General features: G+C 49.5%; 1 long non-coding RNA gene across 1 annotated transcript; it reads right to left on the minus strand.

Annotated features, from left to right (window-relative positions):
- Window positions 1-7648: 7648 nt before the first annotated feature.
- Window positions 7649-8625, minus strand: LOC105510237. The gene is made up of 2 exons (XR_001001538.1): window positions 8575-8625; window positions 7649-7726 (listed from the first exon to the last, which is right to left on the minus strand). It is a non-coding gene; the product is annotated as an uncharacterized LOC105510237 (long non-coding RNA).

An 8625-nucleotide genomic window follows, 5' to 3' on the forward strand; every position in this document is an offset into this window, starting at 1 on the left:
CTCTCTCTCTCTCTCTTTCTTTCTTTCTTTCTTTCTTTCTTTCTTTCTTTCTTTCTTTCTTTCTTTCTTTCTTTCTTTCTTTCTTTCTTTCTTTCTCTCTTTCTCTCTTTCTCTCTCTTTCTCTCTTCTTTCTTTCTTTCTTTCTCTCTTTCTTTCTTTCCTTTCTTTCACAGTCTCTCTCTGTTTCCCAGGCTGGAGTGCAATGATGTGATCTCGGCTCACTACAACCTCTGCCTCCCATGTTGAAGCAATTATCCTGTCTCAGCCTCCCAAGTAACTGGGCTTACACGTGCCTGCCACCACGCCTGGCTAATTTTTTGTAATTTTAATAGAGACAAGGTTCACCATGTTGGCTTGAACTCCTGACCTAAGGTAATCCACCCGCCTCAGCCTCCCAAAGCGCTGAGATTACATGTGTAAGCCACCGCGCCCAGCCAGATGCGAAATTCTCGTGGGGTTTGTGACTCATTCAGAACAACTACTCTGAAGAGCCACGTGGCTTAGGGGCTGGGGGCCTGGGCTTAAGACCCCAGGCCTCTGTGTAGTGAGTCTGTGGTTTGGCTTCTCTCTACGGAGTGTGACCTGGGCCAGCAGCATCAGCACAGCTTAGTCGCCGGTTAGAAATGCAGAATTTCCCATCTAAATGCAGAATTTCCCATCTTTGGTGTCTGTGGTTTCATAGGATCCCCGGATGATTTCATTCCTCTGCATATTAACATTTGAGAAGCACTGAGCTAGGGCACATTTCACTGTCTATTCCTTGGGTTTCTCAGCTATCAAAGAGAAACAATAACACCACCATTTATGTCTTAGAGTTCTTAGAATCAAGCAACAGTTTATTCACTGGAAGCACTCAGAATAGTAACTGTGCAATAAACATTCACTCTTAGTTCCTTAGACCTGCAGGCCTCAGATATTAGAACAGCACAGAATTCTTGAAACCTTTTCATCAAAGAATCCAAGTAGTTTAGCAGCTGGTAAGCTTTCTGTGTAAAGGGCCAGATAGTAAATATTTCAGACTTGTAGACCATATGGTCTCTGTCACAACTAGTCAACTCGGCCGTTGCAGTGCAAAAGCAGCCATATGGGCATAGCCATGTTCCAATAAAACTTTATTTACAAAACAGATTTGGTTTGCAGGCTCTAGTTTGCAGTAAAGTGATGATCTGGGATCTAGCACTCAGCACTAACAATAGCAAAATGTCTTGGAAGTCTCGTTCTTCATCTGAAAGCTTAATTTGAATTTTGCAACTTCGTAATTGGTTTATTTCAATATAAACTTTTTTCTTCCCTCCCGATCTCCACAGAAAATGGATGCTATGGGAAGATGCTGCCTGTTTATTCTCTGCCTTCATGTGGTCCCCTGGCCCACTGCCATGAGGTCCTTTGTAGACTCAACCTGTGTCTCAACTTGATAGGACTCAGTTTCTGGGAAGTGGACCCCCAAGGATATGCCGGAAGCCTGAGACCTGAGGCCTGTTAGGAATGAAGCTTCCTCTCCTAAGGAACAGAAAGAGAGAGGGAAGGCTGGGTGCAGTGGCTCACGCCTTTAATCCCAGCACTTTGGAAGACTGAGGCGGGTGGATGACCTGAGGTCAGAAGTTCGAGACCAGCCTGGCCAACATGATGAAACCCAGTCTCTACTAAAAAAATAAAAAATTAGCCGGGCATGGTGGCGGGTGCTTGTAATCCCAGCTACTCGGGAGGCAGAGGCAGGAGAATCACTTGAACCAGGGAGGTGGAGGTTGCAGTGAGCCAAGATAGCGCCACTGCACTCCAGCCTGGGCAACAAGAGCGAAACTCCATCTCGAAAAAAAATAAAAAATAAAAAAGACAGAGGGAAGATTTGAGTCCAGGGAGTGAGATCAGTAGTAGTAATAGCCCCTTCCACACCATTCACAAGCCTTGGTCATTTCATTGGCTCCCCAGTAAGGAGACAGGGTAGGTGTCCATTTCACAGATGGGGAAAACTGAGGCCCAGAGAGGTTAAGCGACTCAGACACTGACTGCCTGTCAGTGGTGAGTTCAGAGCTCCAGCCCAGTGAGTGCCCTTCCTCTGCCCTGCCCTAGTTTATGCTTCTCATTTGAGTCAGAGAGAATGTGGATGTGGTGGCTGACCAAGATTGCCCTGATTCCTCATCCTCCCTGTATCCATGCCCTTTGCCATGCAGTGCCCTCCCGGGATGTGGGTGAGACATGCAGAGCCAGGCTGCCCAGTCTGACCCACAGTGGATCAGCCAACCCTGGCTGACCTCTAAACATATGATTGAGTCCAGTCCAAATTATCAGGGCTGCCTAACACCCCCAACTGTCCCCAGACGTGTCAGCAATAAGTGCTCATCACCGCCTGCCCCTACGAGTTTGGGGTTGGTTGTTAGGCAGCATTATCATGCCTCTGCTAGTTGATACAGTGACTGAAAGTCTTTCTTGAGCATCTGGGAGTAATAACTCTCCTCTCCAGCCTCTGTCTCTCTGGGCTTATCGCTGGTTTTATTGAGGCTTCTCGGCACCCCCATAGCCTACACCTCCCTGGTCACTACAGGGGGTCAGCGTGCAAGGGCATCCTTAGACTTTAGGATTCATGCCAGAACAACAAGTTGTTAGTTGCACAGGCTCTGGAGTTAGACAACCTGGGTTTAAATCATGGTGCCCCACTACTAGCTGTGTAATCTGGGCTGAGTTTGAAATCTCTCTGAGCCTCAGTTTCCTCATCTGTAAAGAGAGATAATAATCAGGGTTGCCATGAGGATGAAATGAGATCATATATATGAAGCCTTGGGTGGAGCCTAACACAAATTACCGAGTGCTCAATACATGCCAGCCACGCAACGGCTATTAGGCACCCAATGGCACCCTAGTGGATCAGTGGCTCATGGGGCTCTCAGTAGCCCCTTCCAGGCCTCCCAGCCCCCAGGCAGAAGGTGGAGGTGGGAGGGTCAGTGCCTATATTTCCAGTTTCCCTCCCTTCCAGCCACCAGTTTGTGACTTCTTGGACAAAGTCCACAAATCCCTACTGTCACCCTAGCCAGACCCCAGGGAGTCCTTCCCGACCCCTCCCTCTCCCTCCCCACTACACCCACCACAGTGCGCTTTGATTTTGCCTTCTAACACGGGAGGAAGGATGGTGAATTTGGTTCCTATTGCTCTTGTAACAAATCATCACAAACTTAGTGACTAAAAACACACACATTTATTATCTTGTAGTTCTGAAGGTCAGAAGTCCAGTTTGTCTCACTGGGCTAAAGTTCAGGTATGGGCAGGACTGTTTCCTTCTGGAAGTCTGGAGAAGAATCCATTTCCTGGCCTTTACCAGCTTCCAGAGGCCGCCTGCATTCCTTGGTTCGTGGCCCCTTCCTCTATCCTTAGAGCCAGCAGCGTAGCATCTTCAAATCTCTCTCTGACCCTGACCCTCTTGTCTCCCTCTTCTAAGGACCCTTATTGATTACACAGAGCCCACCCAGATAATCCAAGATGGTCACTCCATGGCAAGATCCTTAATTTAATCGTATCTGAAAAAATCTCTTTTGCCAAGTAAGGTAACATGTTCACAGGTTCTGGGGATTGGGGTGTACACATCTTTTGCAGGGAGCATTATTCTGTTTGCCATATATAGGCATTGATTCTTGGGCATAATAGTGGATCTTGTCCCCAAAGCTGAGAATTTTACACTCTTTTTTTTTTTTTTTTGGAGACAGAGTTTTGCTCTTTTGCCTACCCAGGCTGGAGTGAAGTAGCACGATCTTGGCTCACTGCAGCTTCCACCCCCCAGGTCCAAGCGATTCTCCTGCCTTAGCCTCCCAAGTAGCTGGGATTATAGGTGCCTGCCACCACGCCTGGTTAGTTTTTTGTATTTTTAGTAGAGATAGGGTTTTGACATGTTGGCCAGGCCGGTCTTGAACTCTTGACCTCAGGTGATCCACCCCCAGCTCGGCCTCCCAAAGTGCCAGGATTACAGGTGTGAGCCACCGCGCCTGGCCAAATTTTACAGTCTTGTTGAACAAACTGAACTGTGGGTTGTGTTTCACCATGTATTAGCTAACAAATAGTCATTTTTGTTGTTGTTTCTTGTTTTCTGAGACACTCTGTTGACCAGAGTGCCTGGTCACTCTGTCTCACTCTGTTGACCAGGCTGGGGTGCAGTGGCACAATCACGGCTCACTGCAGCCTTGACCTCCTGGCCTCAAGTGATCCTCCTGTCTCAGTCTCCCAAGTAGCTGCCACCACAGGTACATGCCCACCACGGCTAGCTAATTTTTGTATTTTTTGTAAAGACAGGGTCTTGCGATGTTGTCCAGGCTGGTCTCGAACTCCTGGGCTCAAGCAGTCCTTCTGCCTCAGCTTTCCAAGTAGCTGGGGCTACAGGTGTATGCTACCATGCCTGGCTCCTGACAAATAATAGTTTTGATAATTAAACAGATTCCTGGAAGTTTATGTAGATGTGGGGCTGGAGGCCTGCTGCTCCACGCTACAGTTGTGCCTCTTAAATCATTACTGAAACCTCCCTTTTCTCCTTTTCATTACCACCTCCATCCAGGCTGCATTATTTCTGGCCTAGGCTGCTGCAGCAGCCTCCTTACTGGCCTCTCTGCCTCCACTCTTGCCTGCTCCAAATCACCCTCCCCACAGCTGTCTGATGGACACTTTAGCATACATGTCGGACCATAGTGGCCACTTCTCTATCTAAATGCCCTCTACAGCTCCCACTGCCCTCAGCATGAAGTCCCAGCAGCCCCTACCACTGCACAAGGCCTTCCATAAGGGCATTTGCTTCCTTTCCAGTCTTGTCGCTTGCTCCTCCCTGCCAGGGTGACCGACCATCTTGGTTTGCTGGGACTGTTCCGGCTTTAGCATTGATACATCCATGTCTCGGAAAACTCAGTCCAGGCAAACCAGGACAATTGGTCACTCTGCCTTTGCCCCTGACTTTATGCTGTGGCAACACTGGAGTTCTCTGCCAAGCAGTCGCTATAGCTTTGCTCATGCTGTTCCCTCGGCTAGAAAGTGACCCCTTCTGTTCCCTAGTGAATTGATTAGCAAGTAACTGAAAACCTTCAGTGGCTAAAACAAGTGCAGATGTATTCTTTTCACATAGCCAGGCATTCAGAGGAAAATGGTGGCTGGCATTGGATCTATAGCTTGATGAGGTCTAAGCTGACATCTGTGTAATTCTCTTGGCCACAAGATGGCTGCCTCAGCTCCAGGCATCACGTCCATATTCAAGGCAGGAAGAAGGGCAAGGGGCAGCATCAGCTATGTCAGATCCTTCTTATCAGGAAAGGTTTTTTTTTTTTCCAGAGGATGTTTTACATTGCAGGGCAGCAGAGCATGGTAGACAGGAGCACAGGCCCTTGAGTTAGATCACTAAAGTCTGGATCCCGGCTCCACCACCTTTTAGTTAAACATTGGGAAGTCACTAACCTTTTCTGGCCTCAGTTTTCTCATCTGTCAAATGGGCATGATGCTAATAGTAATCTACCTCACAGAGTTGTTTTTGGGGATTGAGATAACGTAAAACCTATAGGATAGTGCTTGGCACATGCTAAGTACCTGATAAATGTTAGATATTATTTAGCATTTCTTAAATAACATTGCAATATTAATTAACTTTGTAATTAGCTCCCTAACTACAAGGGATCTGAGGACAGCAAGCATTTAGCATTTATAACCCCCAATGTAAAGACATACACAAAAGAAGATAGCTGGGAATGAGACTGGGCCCGGTGGCTCATGCCTGTAATCCCAGTACTTTGGGAGGCCAAGGCGGGCAGATCACCTGAGTTTGAGACCAGCCTGGACAACATGGTGAAACCTCATCTCTACTAAAAAATTACAAAAAATTTGGCTGGCTGCGGTGGCTCACACCTGTAATCCCAGGACTTTGGGAGGCCGAGGCAGGTGGATCACGAGGTCAGGAGATGGAGACCATCCTGGCTAACATGGTGAAACCTGTCTCTTCTAAAAATACAAAAAACAAAAAAATTAGCTGGGCATGGTGGTGGGCGCCTGTAGTCCCAGCTGCTCAGGAGGCTGAGGCAGGAGAATAGCGTGAACCTGGGAGGCGGAGCTTACAGTGAGCCAAGATCGTGCCACTGCACTCCAGCCTGGGCGACAGAGCAAGACTCTGTCTCAAAAAAAAAAAAAAAAAAAAAGAAGAGGCTAGCTGGGAATGAAGTTTGGATTAAGCAAACAGGACTGCCTTCTGTACTTGGGTACCTTCTGGTCAAATTTTAAGACCAAGCTTGGGCATCATCACCTCCAGGAAGCCATCCTGAATTCCTCCTGCCAACTGACACTGGTTTAAGTGTCCCGTTTCTATGCTTCTTGTCTGTATTTCTGTTTTCAAATGTATACCAGGTAATTTAATGATCTGTTTACTGGTCTGTCTCCTGCTCAGCTGGGGTCCCCCCATCCTGGATTCCCGGGTCTGGGTGGTGCTGGGCTCCCTGTAGCCCCCACTGCTTGTCGAGTAAGTCAAGTCTTTCCTGAGACTTGCCTTGGCATCACTGGGGTGTGGGAGTCACACCATGGTCCCCACTCCCAGGGGACAAAGTCTGGTGGAGAAAAGGGAGAACTCTTGGGCCAGTCTGAGGCAGCTGCACCCGAGGGCTCTCCAGCGAGGGTTCCAGAGGCTGGGCTGGGGGCACCTCCACAGAACAGGACATTCCCAGGAGCACGCCAGGCCAGAGGCCCCCATCACCAGGGTCTGATCCCCCTGGCATGTCCTCCCTGGACACTGGGTCTCTCTCATCTCTGGCCACCCCCATCATCAGGGTCCGATCCCCCTGGCGTGTCCCTCCCTGGACACTGGGTCTGTCTCATTTCTGGCTCCTCTTGGCCTCTTGTCAGCCTTGGGAGAACTCTCTTCTGCTGGATCAGGCATTGCCGGCTGTCCCAACTCCTTCCTCTCTCTGGGCCTCAGTTTCCCCACCTGTCTAACACAATGAAAGCATATCCAGCTCTGACCACCGTGATTCTGTGTGGAAACCATTGCCTTCTTCAAACGTGTGTCTCCTGAGGGTGATGCTGGGGTCTCCTCCTCTTCCTTTACCCTCACCATGCCCAGCACAAGGCAGGACACAGGGGCCCGCTCACTAAACACGTCTCAAAGCAGAGATCCCCTGCCAACAACAGCTGTGGGGTCTGTGCTGCGGGGTGGGTTGGGGGGGTCCCTGCTAGGGAGCCCCTTCCCCAGGAGTGGTTGTCCCTGAGCTTTGGCCATCCTCTTGTGGCCTGGAGGAGGCTGCTCTTGGGGAGACCCTGTCTTCCATCTGCAGCTGGGGGCCGTGAGGACCTGCCAGGCCCCTCGGTGGAGGTAGAATCAGAGAAGCGAGTGATTTCATCAGGGTCTCACCTGTTCACAGCTTGTGAGATGGAGTGGGGAAGGTGTCTGATGAGTCCTTAACTCCCATCCCCTCCAGCTTCACGCAAGACTCCCTGGACTCTCCACCCCCAGCCCCCTGCCTCCCATTAATGCCCCAGGAGGCTCCTTCCTTGGCCCTCTCTCCGGGCCTCCATTTCCACACTTGTCTAATGCAGGGTGGGGGAAACTGGCTGAGTGGGCTCTCGTTGGCTGCATAGTGTGGAAAGGGGCAGCACCAGAGAGCTGGGAAGCAACAGTTAGAGGCCGCGCAAATCAAGGATCCAGGCAGCCCCGGGAGAAGGAAGTTTATTGCTCTTGCAGGGACTCCCTGTTGCCGCTCCCAGCAACAAGTCACAGCTGCATTTTCTGGAAGAGCAGAGAACAGTGTGAGGGACTCAGGGCTGTGCCATCTTCTGGGGCGGCAAAGGCTCTGCCCAGAGGGTGGGCCCATGGGGACATGGCCGGCGGCCCCCAGCCTTCACATGCCAGCCTTATCCCTGTCCAAGGGGTCTGAGTCCCTCAGCATTTCAGATTATTGTGCAAAGGGGTCCCCAGTGGGGAAGCCCCCAGCCCAGGGTGACCCTCTGTTCCCCTACTCTCAAGATGATAAATGGCCATCCAAACCATCTGTCTCCTCTGCTGGGCCACAGTCTCAGATGGTCAGGTTTTGGGGGAGACTGGTGTGGGGCCTGGATGGGGACATAAGTGCTTGATGAAGGCAGTGGATGGATGTGGAGGAGTCGATGACTGTATCCTTATTGGGACCCAACTTAAGGCCTGCTACTGGAAGCACTCAACCAATATTTCTTGAATGAGAGAGTGAATGTGTGAATAAGTGCATGAATGAATCACTGAATGAGCAAATGAATGAGTGACTAAATGCATGAATGAGTGAATAGATGCAAGAATGAGTGAATAAATGAATGAATGAGTGAATAAATGCAAGAATGAGTGAATGAATAAGTGAATAAATGAATGAATAAATGTGTGAATGAGTGAATAAATGCTGAATGAGTGAATAAATGCATAAATGAGTGAATAAATGCATAAATGAGTGAGTGACTAAATGCATGAATGAGTGAATAAGGGCAGGAATGAGTGAATGAATAAGTGAATAAATGAATGAATGAATAAATGCATGAATGAGTGAGGGGGTGGGCGAGTGAGGGGGAGGGGCTGACAGGTGCAGGGACAGCTGTGGAGGCGGCACCCACCTCGTTGATCCAGTCGATGTAGGCGGACACCCGGGTATAGACTACCGGCTT

Source organism: Colobus angolensis, unplaced genomic scaffold (assembly GCF_000951035.1).
Source record: "Colobus angolensis palliatus isolate OR3802 unplaced genomic scaffold, Cang.pa_1.0 Scaffold185, whole genome shotgun sequence".
In the NCBI taxonomy this organism is placed as follows: domain Eukaryota; kingdom Metazoa; phylum Chordata; class Mammalia; order Primates; family Cercopithecidae; genus Colobus; species Colobus angolensis.